The sequence below is a fragment of the Lates calcarifer genome, linkage group LG15, assembly GCF_001640805.2.
Source record: "Lates calcarifer isolate ASB-BC8 linkage group LG15, TLL_Latcal_v3, whole genome shotgun sequence".
NCBI classification, from domain to species: Eukaryota; Metazoa; Chordata; class Actinopteri; family Centropomidae; genus Lates; species Lates calcarifer.
Window position 1 is genome coordinate 20,310,741 of NC_066847.1, and position 21,534 is coordinate 20,332,274.

Consider the following 21,534-nt stretch of genomic DNA (forward strand, 5'->3'; position numbering starts at 1 on the left):
GATGTTGTCATCCCATATTCCTCCAACCTCACATTAACCTTTGGTATCTAGGGACCCAACCTAAGGCTTAAATTGTTGTCTTACATCATGTAACCCAAGTGGCAGGTCGTGTTAAACTTTCACAGACTGGAAAATAGAGAAGGCTGTACCCAAAACATTCCAAATTCCCACGAACAAACTCTCCCTTTCTCAGTCATAAGGCATGATGGTGTCCTGTTACAGCAATGCTAAAACTTTCCTGGAATGTTTCTTTAGGGTAGATTGACGGGGGAACACATGCAAGGACAAGGTAGGGGTAGGTAGAGGATTAAGTGTGGCAGCTAGGGTTACACTGCCCTACACCTGACATGGACTTGCTTGAACAGCATGAGAAATTCAGTATAAAATCTTTGTATTGGGGGTCACAGAAATTCTAGTTTACTCTACCCTGTAGGTTTTGGGGATTTCATGTATGGTTTGAACCTGTATATGGGTGTGAGGTATGCCATTGAAGTGAACATCAAGTGACGATACGACACGGTCAGTTTCTCTTACTGTAACTGTCATGACTCGATGGCTTGAGCGGCCTCTTTCTTTGTTAAATGGCCAATTTCATGCTGTGGCAAATCTCAACATTAAAGTATTATGATGGTAGAGCAGTGTTACATGTGGAGTCATGAATAACTTGGTGACTTCACGGGGTTTGGTATGTGTAGCTTATTTATGCTATCTATAACTGAGAGCTATTTGTGGTATCTCGCGCCATTCTGCATGAACTTCATTTAAGAGTAACCTAAGTCTGCTTAACAGCTCTGGCTAAAACTGCTTTTCTATGTTTAACTGTTGCCATCTCATCTCCCAGTAGATTTGCGTATACACAGGTCCAAATATAGTGAATTGCCAAATGGGCTCATGGGGCTGTAAAAGTTGGTGGATACTGATGTCTCATAGCCTTATTTGCTGATTTTCTGATTGATATTAGGCCAATATGCTTCTCTAATATTTGGATGATCAGCGTAAATGAATAATGACTGCTGGGAAATGCATGTTTTAGAGACTGCCTTCATAGCCCCTGCTACCTAAGAAAATTTAAACACTGGTATTATTCTATAAATACATTGGTGGGGTCATGTGCGCCATAGTTTTCTAGCCTTACTAAATATAAACAAGGCCTGTCTGAGCAGTGTTATCTATAACAGTGTGATGCAACTCTCCGAAACCCCTCTGAAATAGTTCCTAAAATATACATGAAAAGGGAGCGGAAAGATATACCCGCTCTTCTGTGTCGGCTGTTTGAAGACACGAGCACAACCTTCGTCTGTCATCCCTAAAATATCATGACGAGGAAAGAAATAAAGGAAGGAAGGAGGAAGGGAAGAAACAGTGAATGAAAATGACAAAGAAGACTCATGCGTTGAATGGAGTTGTCAGCATTGCTAGCGCCACTGAAGCACATCTGTATGAGCAACACTGCTATACCAAAATGATGAAAAAAATGACAAAATACCAAAAAGTTTCCTTTCAGGTCTTGGCAGGTCTGAAATAGGCAGGACAAGGAAATGCTGCAACTTACATTAATGTCTAATACTCGCTCATTTCTTTCCCACACAGAGCTCTGTATTCCCCCCGGGCTACCATTTGCTTTGCAAAATGCATGCATGAAATTCTTGAGACCAGCCTCCCCACGAGAGTCTAAATAATAGATTACCAACACAGCATCCAGCCTGCGCTATAACTTCAGCCCCAACTGTCTGGCCTCATTAGTGAGGGAAGTGTAAAAGATAGCCAGCTGCTAGCCCAGGTGACGGGACTCAGCTCTGGCCTTTGGCAGTAGTGGCCCACCCTAAAGAGAATATACGGCGTCTCTCAGTGCAATTCATCTTGTAATCCGTCTTAAAGCTGCTAAGCTTGCGTTGATGGCAAATGAATGGAGACCAAAGGCAGGAAAGATGGAGACAGAGGGAGAAGAAGGTGAAAGTTTCAGTGAGCAGCACAGGGGAGGGGAGAAAAGGACCAAAATGTGGTAGATTCATCTGTGAGGAATGACAGAGGGAAAGACGGTTGGTTTGGGCCGTCTGGTTAGAACCAGAGGTGACCTAAGTCATTTTCATCCACTGATTGTCCCTCTTTCTTCCTCCTTCTGCCCCTCCCTCCACCTCTTTTCACTCTCTCCTCTATAGCTCTATCTCTCTCACCCTCTCTTTCCACGTCGGCTTCCAAATGGCAGTCATTATACCGGACATGAAAAGTCATTTTAGTTCCGCCTGGTTTCTTCAAAGCAGCTAGCTATAATTGCAGATTGAGTAGAGGGAGAATGCTGGGGTTACACAGAATTTAAACATTGACTCCTAACCTTGTAGTGATGCAGGAATTTAAATCTGAATTCAAAAACAGGAAGGATGCATGAGGAGTAATGAAGAGCAAGTATTTACACAGCTTCAATGTCAGTCTGCCTTTTAGTTTGTCATTTTGCTTTTAAGATATCCCTAAATGTTGAAACATCGCTCTTTGGCCATGTGGGTGTCAGACTCTGTGAGCAAACTGGAGGCACTGGATCCCATTACAATACGTCACTTCAAGAATTATGGTACAGATTGGGGAAATACTTTCAAATTATGAAAAATCCATCCACTATTAAATGCATTCCTCATTCGTGAAATTGCTATGTGGCAATGCGAGTGCATTTGTTAATGGAATTTTTTCCTCTTTGCCAGTTCCAGTGGGGATCTGGGAAATACAACTGGACATCAAATACAAATCACCTTTGTTTATAAGCTTAATTTAAAATAAAAATTATTTTGTTTTACACTTACTTAATGCAAATGATTCTCTGCAGAGCTGCTACAGCAACAAATACAGTATGTTCTGTCTATTCTTAGGATGTTATATCGTATCATATTCATACAGTCTTTCACATCCCTGCGTGTCTGCTCATTCTTGGCATGTGTGCCCAAGTGTTTGCGAGCTTGCGTGTGTTACATATTCAACCCCGAAACAGTTTACGGTCCCTGAGGGTCATATATACGTTGCTCTTTCCCAGTTTATGAGCTAGCCACCAGTCTGAGCCAAGCTTCCCTCCCTTGCACTTATCTCTTGCACCCTTCTATTTGGCACAGCAGGTAGCGTAATTGTTCTTGGAAAGAGCCTATCAACTAAAGGCTCCATTTTTGACTTCTTGTCACAAAGGCCTTTATCATAACACCCCATTTTTGCCCGACTCCAGGCTCTAACAGCGGAGTGCCTCTGAACAAAAAGTGTTTCAGCTAAGTCATTCCCTTTTTCCCATTTGATGGAGGATGGGGAGGGGTGGGTGCATGAAGAGGGAGGTGGGTAGATAGAGAATATAGACTGGAAAATATGTCTTCTGTGCGAGACCCTCCCTACCGTCCACTCGCTTGGCCCCCCCAACCCATGAAACGCAACCCCCACTAGCTCTCTAGCGAGCAGAAACAAATTCTAAAACTGTCATACTTTAATTGAAATTCCATCACTTGTGTGGCTGCTATTGTGGAATAATTTGATAAAGCTGTGTGACATGAATGCACAGAGCCGCCCGCCACTTCGATTTCTTCCCCCAGCTTTTATTTCCTCATTCCGCTGGTTATTCAAATGAACCTCAGTGGATTCTGCTCTCAGCCTTTCCAAAAATTAAGATAAGAGAAAATGAGACAATGGGAAGGGCATAAAAAGAAATAATGTTTTGGGTTGCAACAAAATCTAAATGAAGTCCTTAAAAATATTACCAAGCTACCTTTTTATACCCCATCACTTCAAATCTTGTGATATTTGAAACCAGAATCATTACGTTTCACTGGCAGTCTTTAGTGTTCCTCTAATTGGTCCTAACTCTCTCAAAGTGCTAATAGTGACAGACTGTTAGCCGCTAGATGGGGGATGATCCAAAATGGAGGTCAAGGGCAGAATTCCAATCCACTGCCAGTGCCAGTGACCCCAATCCAAACCCATACCAGCATACTCCCTCCCCTCTATGTCTTCACAACTGGCTACAGGCGTTTGGCATCCATCATATCTCCTGAAACCCAATCTGCAAGCAAAGAACAGCTGCGGCAGAAAGGCAGTCCTCCTTTTTTTTTTTTTCCTGACACACCGGTGCTCCCTGTGCATGTGAAACCTGGAGGCAGAGCCTGAAGGCGACACGTTCCAACTGTGTCTCACCCAATGCTAAGGTGAACCATGTTGGAAGCGACACTGCGCTTTGTGTGTCAGGATACATACAAGTGAGTTTGACTGAGGGAGATTTGTGTAGTGGAATCAGGATGAAAAGGTGGGACAAGACAGGACTTATTTTCATCATACTTTCTTTTGATGAGACCCATCTGACACAGAGGGGAAAGATAGAGGAATGTAAGAGAGGAAAGAGTAACAAAACAGGGGACTAAGAGGAAAGAGGAAACAAGAAGCTCAGCTGTAGTCCTGTGCTCCCTCCCCTGCCAGATAATATTTACGCCTCAGCTTTCTGCCCTGACAGGGTGATGGACAGTAGAGGTGATTTTGCCTGGGTGTGAAAATAGGCTTCTTATTATTCCAACCCAGTGGCAACTTGAATATCAATAAAAACTGCTAGCGTTCCCCTATGAGTAAAACCAATGCCCCGTAGCGGTGGTTTTTATCAAGCAACCCACCCTTGACGCTAGTTATGCAGTACTAGAGGTTACGGGAGGAAATGCTTGCCAAGTAAATAAGTGAGTGAAGCGATTGAATAGAGGGAAAAACACAGCGGGACCGGGGCCAAAGCGAACCAAGGGTAAAGTCATGATCACTTCATTATGCTGTGGTGCAGCTCAGTGTTGTGCAAAATCAAACTGCTTTCTCATTTGTCACAATGCATCAAGCTGGCCACTGTGAAGTGGGTTTGTAGTTGGCTGGAGGCCCCTGACGCACAGGCACACACATCGGTTGAAACATGAGGATACTTAAACTGCAAGACATACAAAATGCATGTACACAAACACACACATATGTTCATATACAGTGTACAGTGCTACTCCCTTGCCTTTTATTTCCCCCCTCCAGTATGACCTCTACCACTCAAACTTCTCTTGCATCCGCCAACCACCCACCCTGCCAGCTAGCCAGCCAGCCTGCCAGTCAGTGGGTAGTTGTTACGGGCCGTTGCTGGCACAAAATAAGCTAGAATACACCCACTGGATTACAGAGGGCAGGCAGTGAGGGGGGTGATTGCTAACAGACCTATTGGCACTCCATCTCCTCCACTTCCAACACCACGGCGCCTGATAATTGTGGCCTCTATGTTTACGTATCCATTTTTGTAATGTAAGTGTTGATTTCTCATTCCGCACTCGTAATAGGGTCCCTGGCCTTGGAATTCCTGAAGTAGTGCTCACACAGAGGCATAGGCACAAGCATACACACACACATACAGATTGACAGAAAACAAACTTTTATTCTCCGCTCCGTTTTTCTGCTCTTGAAAATAAACTAGTGAGTCAGAGCTACTTGGCTGGGCTATGGACAACGGGACTGTGAGGTGCAGGCACACTTGTTTGTAAGAGGGCTTGACTTTCTGCCAAAGAGGGACTTGGATAAGGAAATATTCAAAGCCTCCGCAATCCTTTAAGATGCCTCTGTTACATTGAATACTGCTGTCAATGAGCTCATATCACTGAGCTAAACATTGGAGCAACTCGTGTAGCAGCGATCGGAAAAAACACAGGCAGGTAAATGTGCGCTGGAAAAGTAATACGAATCAAAAGGACATCTGAAAGACATTGTTGACTTCTCTCGAACATTCAGTCTTGAAAATACCCCATTGTCCCTTCCAGACACTGTCAGAAATGTGGGATATGACTTCAGAATGTGCTTTAGGCACCAAAAAACTGGAGAAAAAGGTAGATCGGCAGACATGCAAAAATACCCTAACTCCCTTATAGGCACTTTCTAAGCCCTTATATCATTTTTCAATTTAATGACTTGCATGCCATGTACTGTTTGTATCCCTCATACACACACACACACACACACACACACACAAGCTTGATTTTTTCCCCCTTCCAGTTCCTGCACACTAAGATACACAGTTACCTTTTCACTATTTATATTAAGCTTTATCACAAAAAAAGCTATAAATTATTTTGGAGGATTTAAACATATCACAAGGTAGAGGATGAGAGTTTGAGAGAAGATGGCCGCTTTTCTATGACTGAGGCACTTTGCTCCCCTTCAACGACTTTGGATAGCAGCACTTAAAAACCAGCACCACCTTGGTGCATATCCATTTTGTCTCCTCTTTTTGAGCGCTGCTGTCGCAACAGCAAAATTGGAAATCGAACGTGTGGTGACAGCGTTAATTGTGCTGTGTCAAAATTGGGCGAATGCTAATTGTTTGAGCTGAGGACTGTAAAACATGTAAGACAGTGGAGGTGCTGGGGTGTGCTCCCCTCGAGTGCTTACTGGCTGTAAACTGGGAATTGCTTGAGCAAACACACATGCACACTAATTTGCATGCTTTGACACACACACACACACACACACACACATTTACTGGCCTTTCAAACACCTCACTAGCTTACTCCATTAGTGATCCTCAATCACTGCCTTTCCATTTTGCTCAGACAACAATGTTTTAAAGGCTACACATGCAAAATGCTTTCATTGAAGTTGTTTTCTTACACCATAATGCCTCCTAACATGAATTACATTTTACAAATTCTTCATTTTTACAAGCTAATGGATACATAGCCAGTTATTTTGAGCTTTTGAAACTCCTACGCCTATAAATGTTAAAATTCTAGATCTGTTTTATAGTCCTTGTCTAAAGTTTTTTCAGTAAAAGTAAGGGGGTCTTGTCATGGTAACTAAGCTCCCCTCTTCATGCCTCATAGCCCCTCTCTACTGCATTCTCCTCACTGACTGGAGAGAATGAGTCCCCTAGTGGCCCAACTGGCACACTGAGCACAGGTGGTGTGCACAGCTCCACTGGAAATAAAGGTTCACTCTCACCTGATTGACAGAATGGTTGTGTGACTGACTGGGTGTCTGTCTCACTGACATATTGCGGCAGCTTAAAAAATATGTGATATCTTAAAAAAAAAAAAAAAAAAAAAAAAAAAAGAAGAAGAAGCAACGTCAACTTTAAACCCCCGCGAAAATAAAATGTGTTCTAAAAATAAGTCAGACGAGATGAGGGATCTCTGGAGAGTTGCAGGTATGCACTTTGAAAATTCTTCACTATTGACTCGTTGGAAAGGCTTCCACAACTCTTAAAGGGAGCTCTGAAATGAAATGTATTTACATGACGGTGCCACAGCTCAAAGTGAGCTTAAAATAACACGTTTGAGCTGGCCAATTCTGGTATTTCTGATAATATACAGGGGAATTGACTGATCTGTAGCCTTACTTGTATAGCAAAATTAAGGCAATCGTATTTCTAACGACGTGTAGTGATAATTTCATGAAAACTAAACTGCTTTTGACATTGCTCGCCTCCAAAACGTCAACCCAAAACACGCACCATGAGAAAAACATCCCACCTGCACGTTCACAGATGTCGTTTATGCTACTGACAATATTAAAAAATAGAAATAATGCCAGTTAATGGAGGTGTTGTTTGCCGTTTGTGTCGTTTTGCATACTGTAAGCGCAGCTGTGCCTATTCAAGGTTGCGCGCATTCACTGGCTAATTCTAAACTATGCCCAAAACAATTATTGACACATAAATAAAACGCTCGTGTCCCTGAACACACCAGCCGGCGTGTGATCTATATGTATTATGAGAATAAACCCAGTTCAAATGTGTGTAACTGGTTACAGCTGATTCAAACTTCATGAGGCTCTACGCACACCTGAAATCACTGCGGCAGCGACTTCAGCTCTGACTGTTACAACCTCAAAACTCACAGGCTCGTCAAACACTCTTACCTTATCATCATTTTGCGGTCAGTTTGAAACTCAGTGACTCCCTTTGTGTTCTGTGTGAAGAGAAGTCGAGAGTTTTTTTGTTTTGTTTTGTTTTTTTTTTTTTTACATCCAGTAATGACAGTCGAGTCCCGGGAAAATAAAACAACGTGGTGAAAAGAAATCCGTCCTCAGGTTCTTCTTCCTCTTTTCCCCGTTTGTTCGCTCTTATTTCGTTTCTTTCCGCGAGTTGTCCGCCTCCAACGCATTAACGATCTTCGGGGGGACGATAGGAGGAAAAACACGCACGTGGAGCGTGTATGATATATTCTCTGCTTTGGGTCTGTCTCTGTGTTGTGCTCGTTAGGTCTTCATTGAATTGAACGTGGCGAGACGGTGGTTGTGTTTGGAGAGTGCGGTGTGGCTGGGACACACAGCCCCTCGCTCACCCCCTCTCTCTCTCCCTTTCTCTCTCTCACCCTCCCTCCCTTCTCTCTCTCTCTCTCTCCCCTTCTCTCTCACTCTCTCTGTCTCTTGTCAGTCTGTCAGTCAGTCTCTTTGCTGAGACCCAGGCGCTTACTAAAACGCCTGGCAGGGAAAAACAGGAGCATGAGAGGGAGAGAGAGAGAGAGAGAGAGAGAGAGGTGGTGGGTGGGGGGTTGGTTGACGTCACTCAGCGAGGTCCCACTCTCCCAAATCTCTTGCCCACCCCCACCCCCCCCCACACACACGCAAGTCCACTGCAGGAATGTGCACTTGGACATAGCTATTTTAGAGGAAGATTTGTGTTTAAGAAAGACTGTGCGCGTGCGTGGGTGAGTGTTTGGGTCTGACTTGGTAATTATTTTCAGATGGTAAATGGTGAGAATATGAGTGCATGTGTGAGACCACAAGTGTCTTGTGTATGTTAGTTATTCTACAGCTGTAGACACATACTGCAATAGGCCATTATTAGAGCAACTTCAAATGAATTCATGAATATGCATAAGCAACAGAACAAAAAAGTCAACAAAAATGAAAACAAAAATACCACACTATAAAATATTACATTATAATTAAAAGTCCTGTAGTTAAAAAGGGGAAAACAAGTAATAGTAACTAAAAATGTGCTACAAAATGTATTTAATATCAAAAGTGTAAAGTGTCCTTATTATGCAAATTAGCCGGTGTTAGATTATTGTATTACAGGGTTATTATCATTGATGATCAAGGTGGAGCTAATTTTAACTACTTTATAACAAGGCGCCGTAAAGTATTTTGTGAACTGATCATATGTTTTGTATAAAATATCAAACTGAAAATTAGTAACTAGCTGTTACATAAATGCTGTGGTCCAAAAAAAAAAAAACAAAAAACTATAAAACAGCATAAAATTGAAATACTTAGGTAAAGTATCTCAAAATCATATGTAAGTATGGTACTTGAGTAGTCACTTATTTTCACTACTGTCGTGAACTTCTAAGTGTAGCGGTCAAAGGGGAGTAAAAAATAAAACATTTCCCTCTGAAATGTAGTAGAATAAAAGTATAAAGAACCATTGAATTAAAGCTCAGGTTAAGTAGAAGTACCTCACAGTTGCATAGAACTTGAGTAAATGTACTTAGTTACTTTCCACCACCAGTTCCCATGCAGATGAGCGGTGAAGTCTGGCTTTACATAAATGCATTGTGGTTGGGGTAATGTCAGCACAAAGTCCATAAAAAATGTTATCATGTGCAATAAGGTCACTATAAACTCATCACTAATAGCCACAGACACACTATAAATCCCTGTAGGGATATTATATTGATTTTGTTGTCAGACTGGGCTTGGATATGTGTACGTGCATGTCTATTGGGGTGTCATAGTATTTGCCATTTTGTTTATTTTTGTCAAAGGCATTGCTTCTGTAAGTAGGGAAGCAGCCGTCATGAACTGCATCATGTACTCCAAGGTCAGCCTGTTACAGAAGCCAAGTTGGTCAGTAACCTCCATAATCCACGTGTAATGATTTCACATTTGATATAATGATTCCAAGAGGTGATTTATTCACATCCAAGCCACTGAACAGACAATGTTACACAGCAACATATAAAGGGATAATATTGCTCCTGATAACATAGTCAAGTGCACAGTCCTCTGATGTAGGGCTACAGAAAAATAACAGCAGTGGCCCGGGGAGACAGTTGACTATGACCAATTGTGTTTTGAGAAAAGTTGCTTTTGTGGCAGCAACCCAAACCTTCTGATGAACAACCTAGCCCTGCAGACACCAACATCTAGCATCCAACAATAGTACTCTGAGAGACAGAGAGACAGACTACTGCAGTCAGCAGATCTGTTTTCTTACCTGCACTCAGACATGTCATGTATCTGACTGAGTAACTGTGATGGTGATTTATACCTGCAAATTATACCGAGCACCATTTTCTAAGGGCAGAATTTGATACAGCCTCCGCATGCAGATTTATAGGCCAAAAGAAAGTGTTGGTTTTGTGACAATGAACAATGGAGAAACTTGATGAAATTACTGTTACATGAACTATTGCCCTCAACTGCTGGCTGTGAGAAAGCATTGTGGGAGTGATAGTTGTGTCTAGAGGCACAAAGTATTGTAGATCACAAATGTCTGCTTATATGACTTTCACCACAGCAATTATTTGGAAAATATTCTTATTTATCAGGAGTACAGGCTGAAGGTTGGCATGCTGTTTTGGTTGTGAAGAACATGTTAGCACTCTTAGCACATCCAACCACTGGATATTTTGGTTGACAAATCTCACCTCTTAAAGAAAATGATTTCAGTCGTTTATTTGAGGCCTGCTGACATCCATCTTGAGTGCATAACTGTAAGGGGTGTTTAATTTTTTTTTTTTCAAATGCTTCAGCTTTATTCATGATCTTTGAATATCATTGGATGACACTAGTTATTGGATTTACAATTCTGCTCTGCATCTAACCTTGTGCTTTCATATTCTTGGCACCCGCTATAGTAATAATACAGCAGCGCTTGCTGATAAATGGGGGCAAGGGTAGGATTTATCAAAGAGCCTGCCTTGCTTGGCCTATCATGGCTGAACTTTGTCGCTCAGCAAGACGTGGTAGTCTATAAACCAGCTGTCCTTCAATAAGAGGGATCTAAGACAGAGAAAACCTGAGTGCCAGGCTGAGATTCAGCATTACCACACGTTGCAAGTTTGCCTATTAATACTCATGACAGTGGGGACATTTAAAAAATCTCACTTGGCAAATGTTTTCTTTGTTGTAGGACAATGACAATACATTATGATGATGTTGAGCCAACAGTGTTTGATATACTGCCTTCGGCATGTTTACATTTATACATGTGTGGGGTCACACAAAGTGTAGCACTGATTGACATTTACTATGTAAATACAATGCAAATGCAGCTAAGGATGCTAAAGGTTAGACAATATCAATATGCATTTGCTCTGGATGAATAATGTGGGCATATCTTTTGATGTATGTGTTTCTCTGTTTACCTGCCTACACAGTAAATCTGTGGGGACTATTCTGACTTAACAAAACTAATTAGCATTGAATATTCTCATTTATTTTGAAATTCTGTTAAATTTGCCTTTTTTTATTTTGATTTATTTATTTTTTGTCTTTTCAATACTGAACAATGGTAGTGGGTTGCCTTACAGGCTGCCAAAGAATAATGAGAATGCCATATTAAGTTAATATTTATTAGCTGAATATCCCTGTAAGCATGGATATTTGAATATTGTGCAGTTTATGATTATGCAAAGTATCTGAAGTGGACTCAAATATCTTGGCAGCTATTGGATTGATTGTCATAAATTTTTTTATAGACATTCATGGTCCTCAGAGGATTAATCCTAATAATTTTGGTGATCTTTGACATTTCCTAGCACCACCACCAGGTTGAAGTTTTCGCTGTCTGAACAATTTGGATGGATTTGGAATTAAATGTGGTGCAGATACTAATGTCCACTTCAGGGTGAATTGAAACAGTTTTGGTGATTGCCTGATGTTTCATCTAGTGGCATCATTAGGTCAAAATTTTTATTTGTGAAATGCTCTAGTTTATGTATAATGTTTTTAGCACTGTAAAAGCTCAGTCCTTGAGTGACCCTTTGTGTCGCTGCAGTAGAGTGAGTGGATCTTAAATGACATATTTTCTATTAGCTGAATTTTAGAGACTATGTAAGTTTCTGTAAAAAGTTAATCAATTTATAGATTTAGTAGAATTTTTTGACAAGGCACAGTGTTTATCTCAGTGGGGATAAAACTGCTTCTTAAAGTCATACTTCTCTGTGTATCAGCTTTAAACAGTCTGATTCAGAAACAGACAGAGGCAACACAGGTAGAAAATCAATCGCCCTGTTATTTAAGTTGCAAGAAAAGATGTTTGCTTTTAGTCTGCTAAGAGAGGTTGTAAGTAATGCTTGTCAGATGAATTTACACTAAGGACTATGCTCAGACTGGATTTTGTTGCTCAATAGGCTGAGGTCAGTTCCATTGCAACTCAATCCAATAACTGCCGTATCAGTTTAACACTTAAGATTTGGGTGGGCTGACAGCTATTTTAGAGGGATTTTTCTCCTCCATGGGCAGCATTTCAATTCTGGATAAGTTGCACTGTACTCCTGATCATGCAGACTATTTACAATTATGCATACAAAATTGTCAATTTCACATTTAACTTTAGACAGACATGAAAATACAATATCTTTCACTGTCAATCTTCCTATAGCCTGAGGTTCAAGCCTTTTCACCCTTGACAAGTTGCTGGCGCTTTACAAATGACTGTCAGTCAAGTCATTACTCTTGTTTGTGCGACCCAAAGACAACACCATGTATAACACTGTGGAGAAGAGAGACAACTTGTCTGAATCAAAAACAAGGACTGTTGTTTTCAGCTCCTCACGCCCCAGAGTTGATACATTTATAGCCCCCACCTCCCTCACAACCCCCGATCAAGTAAACCAGTCATCGTAAAATTAATTTCCCCATCAAGCGAGACTCACGCTCTTTGGGATAACAATCTATCTTAAGCGGATAAATCTAATCCAATGTGTTGAGACGGATGGAGATTGACTTGTTTATGGCCGCTGCCCAAGCAGTCAAGGGAGGGAGAGAAGGGTGGGGGTAGGTGTGGGAGGTGGTGGGCTAAGAGCGACAAATGCCAAGGTGATATTACACACATCTCCAAGGCACGAAAAATGTAAACCAACACCTAACTCCAGTCCTTGGCCAAGACATCTAATACTTCTCTCCCTCTTAGAATCTGTCAGACATGATGAATGGCTAAGCATACAGTCATGCTTTCATGAGCAATTAACATTTAGTCGAAATTGGAAGACTTAATAGTTGCAGAGTTCATTGCAGACAAAACATAAGATTTTATGATGTGGTTGAAGTGACTGTAAAGTTTGAGGGTGAGATTGATTGCCATAATTATGTACATGATGGGGAAGAAGTGGTTAATTTCCTGGTCAGATGCCAGACAGCTGTATATGAAGCCTTACACAATCAGTGATAACATCTATATAATTCACTTAGTGACCTACTTAACTTGGAAACAATGACAGCCATATGACACGTCCCCCAGGGCAAAACACTCTGTAACACTTCCTGAAGCCACATTATTAAATGAACCTAATAATGTTTCCACATCATCCCCCCAGAGAGTTACCTGGGCCTAAGATGGTTGTGTAAGCAACAACCAAAGTTTAAAAATGTGCGGAAAACATCCTTAGCTATTATTTATTAAAAGTTTAACAGTCAAAACTCAGCTAATCTGCTTCATCAGGACTATGTGGGTGTGGTTTGATCAGATTTGACTGACAGTGCAGACAACATGAGCAAACAACAACTGTCATCACATTTTGATTCAGATGTTGCATTGGTGCACAGAAACATGACATCAACATTTTATGTAATAGAAAGCAAAGATGTTCTAACATTAGCTGAAAGTTTTGTGTTCCTGTAGGAGCCCATTGCTCATAGTAAAAATCTGAATGAGAAAATAGTTTTTCAGGGCCTTTAAATTCATTGCCACATTGCAGTGTTGGACCAAGATAGCTGAACCTGGAGTGAGTCTTGTGGTAATACTTTAGCTCTCACTGGAGGTGCTGCCAACAGTTTTACGTTAGATATTAACTATATTTGGTGCAGCTGACTGTAGCATGGTGTCACAATACCTACGGAGCTGACTGCACGTAGTCTTAAATTCTGGCAAAGGTGACTACATGTTTAGTCTAGTGTGAGATTGCCTCATATTGGAGGGGCTGACTCCAGGCTTATGTTACATGTTTGATTGGCTTTGATTAGCTCAGTAAGGCCAGAGAAGTGAGGCTGTAAGGCCAAAGAAGAAGACATGAATTCAGATTGTACCATCCGGAGGCAGCATATATTCCTTGTGTATATCACTGTTTATAATCCACAGTTCAGTGTGCAACAATGTGTAATATATTGTCTGCCACAGACAGGGTCACAAGCACATTGTCAGTGGGAGCACAATGGGCTGTACTTTGAAGGATGGCAACATGAACCCTTACGTGACCTGAGCAGCTCCGCCTGTCACGGGGCACACCATGACGAGAGGCGCACGTTTACTCATCTGTTCTAAGACTGCTGAGTCATAAGTAGTCAATATCACCTTATTATGATGTCAAGCAGAATCAGATTCGCGATGAGGCTTGTGGATGGGACCACGGTTTGATTTAGTTTAGTGTTGGCATAGGGTGCAATGAGCTGAAAAGCAATTAGGTCCATTAAGAGATCAACTGGGATGGCGTGAGCAGCCACGGTGTGCAGCAGCCTGCACAGAGAGACAAAGAGAGAGATAGCAGTTGCGAGGAAAAGAAGTTTAGACAGATTGAGTCAACTCCTGGCTGACAGAGGCACTCTGTGGAACCTAGCTCAGGACATCTGTCCATTGAAACATTAGAAAATCTGTATTTGAATATGGATGTGTAGTGTGTCTAAGTGTACATATACACATATAAGATGCTTGGCTAAGGTGTTTGTTGTACTAAACAAAAGGTTGGCATTGATACTGGGATTGCTTTAAAGCACGACAAAAGCCCTTTCTCACACTGATCCAACCCCACTAGCACGTCACTACTGATTGTCAGCCTGCATGAGGTCTACATTTGCAGCTGTGGAGGGTGCTGCTTATTAAGAGTGAGGGTATACATAAGCAGGTAAACTGTGAGAAGCACTCACCACTCTCCTCCATAAGCGGGAAACATCAGTCACCATGGATACTGTTAGATGCATTAGTCACTCTGCTTTTGAGTTGCACTATGTGGTGTTTGCATGTAAATGCAAACCATCCCAAAACAATGGAATATGTGCTCTATGTGTACATATAATCTAAGCTAGCACTGAAATGTTTAGTTGATTACTCTTTTGTTTAATATGCTTGTAAATTGAATACCTTTGGACATTGTAAAAAAAATACTGTGATTGAAATGTTCTCTGTCAAAGAGAAAAATGAACTCATAAACTGATAAGAAATAATGCAGCCATATTTATCTAATGAGGTTAAGTCAATTGGGACAAAGTGATGTTTACGCTTAAGTTATAATTTTTTTTACATGTTTCCAGCAGACTTGTCGTGTCAAACCCTTCACAGGATGGACAGAGTAGATAAGATGAAGTAAACCAGTAAGAATATTGTAAAAAGCTCTGATATGTTAATGTGTCTTTCAGAAATCCTTGCCTCGATTCAGATAGGTGTCTCTGAGTAAAAACCATACTCTTGCTTTCCCTTCACTCCCCTTCATTGTCTTTTCATTTATTTAAATCTTCCCTTCTATAAAAGCCTTTTACCTCCTTCTACCATCATCTTATCCCAGTTGCTCATTTATTGGCCTATTCTCTACCCTACTCACTACATCCACTCCTTCTGCTCTCTACCTCTGACTTTCTTCCCCCAAATTAGTAGTGACACATACCTCATCTCTGTTTGTGTCTCTTACTCACTCTGTCTGTTTCTACTCCTCTCTCTTTCAGCAGGTGTGGGCTGGCATTGGGCTTTTACGAGAAGCCTCTCACCATAGCCGATTGATCACAGCCATTGTTTGTACTGGGTCCTCCATTTTACAGTTCAGTGTTCATGAAAAGGAGCTTTTGCCACTCCTATCTGTCACCCTCTCCATCCCAAAATATACTGTTCCTCTCTCTCTCTCTTTCTCTCTCTCTTTTTCTCTCTCTCTCTCTCTGGCCAGTGATCCCCCACTGACATTTTCACAAGCACACCTTCATCAATTTCACACCTCCGATGCCCTTCTATGCCAGTGTGGAAGGTAGGTGAATTGATGGGCGAGTGCTGACAAAGCTAGCTTGAATTCGAAGTCAGGTAGTGACAAAGTTCTTCAAGTGTAGGACAGATAGGACATGGAGTGCCATCAATAAGTGTGTCATCAAAGCCCATGAAATAAACAAACCACATGACATGAAACAAGTGGTCCAGTCACTGAACAGCACTGTTTAATGATACTGACTACACTGCCACAGTGTACAGTGTACTACTGTATCTGCATCTCAGCTTACCATTTGCTGCCCCCTATAGTTTGCATCTTTCCCATTTATTCCTCCAAAGATGAGTCATGCAACTCATGCTATAAATCCAATAACGCAATAAAAGGTGTGATGGAAAAAGCCATCCAGAAGGTAAACATCCTCTGTGCTCACTTCCTCCCTTTAGACTAGGGAAATTTGGCCATTCTATCATCAGCCAACTGGTGCATTTATGAGCTGCTAAAGTAATTGGCGGTAGCAGCGAGATCTCAGCTGAGGCAAAGGTAGCACATTCACCTCAACAGAGCCTTAAGCTAAATGCTTCATTGAAATAACAGAGAGGAGATGGAGGAGGAGGCGAGTGGAGCAAAAGAGAGTAGCAAGGTGCCTCATTCACTGGCTCAGGGGTTTATGGGATTGCTCCCAGCTGTCACTCTGTGTAGTGAATCCGCAGCACCGTAATATCTTAATTGTTTCAAATTAAATGCTCGTAAAATGGCAGAGGAAATGAGTTTTTCTCTCTGGCTAATCTAAAGCAGCCCCTTGACTTACATCTGGGCCTGCTTTAAGTGAGAGAGGGGTTTAAAAAGTGGAATGGCTCCCACAAGAGATTGGTATGGATAGGCTGGTGTGAAATTAGTTTTTATAGGTTGTGAACTATGAACCTATCAATGTGCATGTGCAAATCACGTGTCTCTTGCTCTTTTTCTCTCTTTTGTCTGCCATTTTCCCTATGTCTGCATCTTGATCTCTCCTTTCTTCCATTCTTCCTTTACATGTGTGCACATGAGTTTATGTGTGTACTTCTGTATGTTTATGTGGAGGTTGTGTATGCACAGAGGCTTATCATAATAAACAGTCTAAATATCCCGTGGGGATTCACACATTTATACCCCCCCCCAATCTCCCTCCAGCACTTCTGAGACTCAGCTCATTCCACAGCACATTCGAATCGCTCAACCAGCTAAAGTGTCCTGAATGACATCAGCCTTTATGTCAAATGCACACACAGATACATTCATGTATGCATGCATGCACACACAGTGCATAATACATGCACACATACTGGCATGCATGCAAATACAGACACATATGAACCCCTTCCCACCTCAGTCATCAAGAATAATCAGTGAATATAGTGCTATGTGCCTATTAGGGATTCAACGGTACTCTGTAAAATCTTGAATCTCCGTTCGGTCCACCCTGCACAGTACAATACGCCCTTATGGACCGTGGGTTTTTGGTTTTGCAATTCATTTCGCATTGGCACTTACTGCTTTCCAGTGTGTGTGTGTGTGTGTGTGTGTGTGTGTGTGTGTGTGTGTGTGTGTGTGTGGGGTGTGCTTGTCCAGGCAGGTGAAAGCCCTCCTCGTGAGTTAATGTCCAATCACTGTTGTGCCTGCACCCACTCACCCCCTCTCACACTGTAACTGGAGCCGGGTTGCAAGTGCAGCTCACTCACAGAAGTGGGAAAAAAGAAAAAGAAAACAAACAGGCATGGCCAGCACTACTATACACTGTATACTATACAGTGTATAGCATATACAAGTAGTCAAGGAATAAGAGGCAGTTTACCATTTGAAAGTGTTGTGTTTAGTAACAGTTAACTTGAAAGGAAAAGCGTTATATTATTCAGTACACAAGTGATACTGGAAGTTGTTTACTGTGAAATGCAGTTTTTGCTGACAAGCAAAACAAGGATATAATTTTGGGAGAAAAAAAATGTTCTCTTTACGCACAAAGCATGTACCGAAACTGAACCAAAACCATGGCCCAAAAACCGAGGTACGGACCGTGGGCTACCTGTACCATTGCACCCCTAGAACCCATAGCTTAAACTATGCATGCAATTTACACACTAAACATATACCCTCTGTGTGAACACAGTATACGACAGGTTTCTCATAGCTTCTCTGAACACAATTACCGGTCTGAATGGATATCAGAATTTCCCATCAGCCCGTGTTAACTTGACATCTTCCCTTCCATTCTTACATAAATACCAGCTCAAAATGAAGCCCCTAACAGGAAAATCCAGCAGACAATTATGTGGCATTGCATCTGCAAAGTGGCTTTTTGGTGGGGGCTGTAGGTGGTGGTGACTGTAGGGGCAGTGAAATCGATTATTGTAAAATGAAACACCAACTGAGAAGGCCTGACACCTCTCCACTTGGAACCAGACACTGATTTAAAAAAAAGAGAAAAAAAAAGCGTAAACGTAATCATCGCCTTGTAATACAGGGAGTGGCTTTCATTCTACTCAGACGATGGTGATAGATGGCGAAGAGTGCAATGGTAAAAGTTAAACTGACAAGTGCTTGAAATGTTTCTGATGCTACTGCCATCAATAGTGCCATCTGCTGTTAGGAACATACAGAGGAAAGCAATGTGTCCACTTTTTCTAAATTTTACAGTTTAGAAAAAGCTGTAAAATTTGATCAAACTCTAACCAAATTGTTCAGGCTCTGCTTTGCTGTCAGTAATGATTTCACAAACATATGGAATTTACCAGTTGCCCTCAAATTGAGGAAAAATATTTGATGAAAATTCAAATTCACATTAAAAAAATGGAATTGAATATATGTAATTCCATGACAACTGGCTAAAACAATCTGTTGATAAATATCATGTGATCAAAGGCATTAGAACAGCTATTAAATGGACCTTGAGGTGAGATTGTTTTGTCAATCTAACCAAATAAATTATACTACTATAGGCCAAAGTAAGGTACAGTGTTCTGACTGCTATAGTCTGAACTAACTATCAGGTTTTATTCATTCATTTGCAGAAAATAAAGCTAACTGGTATCTGGCATGTGTAATGTGAAAGCCATGGCTCATGATGGCAAACACTGATAATCATCACCCAACTCAACAATTCTTTAAGCTGTATGACTTGTTTTAGCCTCTTTTAGCTTATTGTTTTGGATTTACAGCCTGCAAACTCCACATCAACCTAATTCTCAGTGAAAAGGTTCCTATTAATGCACAGTATATGTACAATGTGCCCGATAACAAACTGTTGGTAGTTAGCCTGTGGCAGGAGAATAATGCCAACATATAGCAAGCTAAATATGCAGTTTCCCAGGACAGGATAGACATCTATTGTGCAATGTCAAAAGGCCAAACTATAAGTGCATAATGCTTGTGGATGCTGTTAAGTAGAAAAGTACATATCCCACTGCCATTCACTGAATCCATCTTTACGTTTTCTCTGCCATACTCTACTTTAAGGTCCATCTTCCACTTCTTACCAACTATTTTGCTCATCTGTGTGCTGGGTTGTTTTTAATGTACTGCAGAGTATTCTCCATCGTTTCCTCTGATGCCTCACATCCCATCTCTCCCCTCTAATCTCTACTCCTGGTGCTTTTATTTCCATCTCTTTCCGCTCCTCCCCTACCCCCTCTTCCCTTCTTATTCTGCCTTTCAAGCATCCTCTTTCCCCTTTCTCTCCCTTGTCATGTCTCTCGTCACCTCCACTCCACTTCTTTTTTATTTTCACCTGCACACTCCACAACTTCTCCGCCCCTTCTCTGCTGCCTCATGTGCTGCTGGATACTCTCCCACCTTTCCTTTCACATTTTCTGTTTTTCTCTCTGTCTCTCCCTTTTACTATTGTTATTACCTTTTCTGTCCTGTCTGTCTGATTATCTTGTTACCACTGCTCTAGCAGCAAATTCCCTTGACCCAATCTCTTTTTCTTATCCAAACATTTTCCCTTCAACATCCTCTTTGTGTCACTTTGGCTTCTTTCTTTGCGCCACTTAACCAGGCTTTATTTGTCTTCCCTTTCCTCTCCTCTCCTTTAACTTATCCTCCATTAGTTGTCCCAATGCCTTATGCCAGAATATGCCCTATCATTGCCAGTCTCACACTCTCTCCTCTCCTCCCCTCCTCTCTTTCTCTGCCATGTTTGTGGCCTTTCGCTCTGTGCACATCTAATGGCTGGGGTGTAATCCACTGGCTAATCTGCTGACAGCCTGTGTGACAAGGCATTAGCTTTGTGTCACTGCCTACCATGCTGCTTCTCAGCGTGTGTGTGTCAGAGAGAGAGAGTCAGAAAAAGAGGGAGGAGAGATAGAGTGTATGAATGTTAGTGCGTCCGTATGCATATGAAATCTGTTTGTAAAACTTTGCATAGATGCTAGCATGTGTGACAGGGTGTAAGTAATGGCTTATATGTGTCTGCTGCTCGATGTCAACTGGAAGCGTAAAATTGACACTGTAGCTCCTCATTTTTGCATGACCTTTCACCTTACCATTTCTTCCACTATTTATGGCCACTGCTGCTCTTTTTTTTTCTCAATGGGTGATAGCAGTTTTTAATAAGATGCCAGGTCAGAGTGCTAGTGGATGCAGAGAGAGGCAGACTGGGCAAGATGGACCAAAATATCCCTGTCAGGGTGCCTCGCTGCTCTGTCAGGCATCCAGCCATGTCAAATAGGGCTCAGTTTGTAACCAAATATTGAATTTCCCATTATTTCCACTATAATAGTTGGGACATAATTGTGTCTATTTCAGCAGAGGCTTTTTAAAATTACATTTGGCACCAAAGACTGCTGCTTATATTAGGGCTGCAACTAATGATTACTTTCATTATTGATTAATTTTGTTCGATTACCCGATCAATTGTTTAGTCTATACAGTGTCTGAAAATGGTGAAAAATGGTTTCCAAACATAAGCTCAGTTTCTTCTCATAGCCTGCAGCAATGTCAATGTCAAAAAAATTGCTTGTTTTGTCTGAGTCATTCCAAACCAAAAAATATTGAATTGACAATGATAGAAAAACAGAAAATCGTAATGTTGAAAAAGCTGGAACCAGCAAACACTATGCATTTTTCCTAATGGTTTAAACAATTCATTGATTATTGGAAGTGTTAATCATTCCAGAGTTACTCTCTACAAAAGAAGTGAATAACTGTGTTTCTGCACACAGGCATGATCATGTGTGGGCATGTAACTCCATGCACATCCTGTGGCTTTGCATGTGCTGCACAAAGATCTGAATTGCCAGCAGAGTTCACCTTGCGCTTGCCTGCATCCCTATCTTTTTAGCTTCTGTCTCTTTCTTTAGTGGCCCCCCTCCCCTGTCTCCACCTGAGTGATCCTGTTATCACAGCTGACCCCTCACTGGATCTGTCGACAGCCAAAGAGATTACACCGAGGACTGCGGAACACATT

General features: G+C 41.5%; 1 protein-coding gene across 13 annotated transcripts in view; it reads right to left on the reverse strand.

Annotated features, from left to right (window-relative positions):
- Positions 1-21,534, reverse strand: part of LOC108892381 (protein tyrosine phosphatase receptor type D) — a 344,319-nt gene that overhangs the window by 120,596 nt on the left and 202,189 nt on the right. For 3 of the 13 annotated variants that reach the window (XM_051076304.1, XM_051076305.1, XM_051076294.1), the window contains exon 1: positions 7,879-8,444. The exons of 9 other annotated variants lie outside the window; for them this stretch is intronic. The gene's annotated coding sequence lies outside the window, so the exon portion shown is untranslated. Of the gene's footprint in view, positions 1-7,878; positions 8,445-21,534 lie in introns of those variants that run through there. One more of the 13 variants, XM_051076306.1, reaches the window with a different exon arrangement.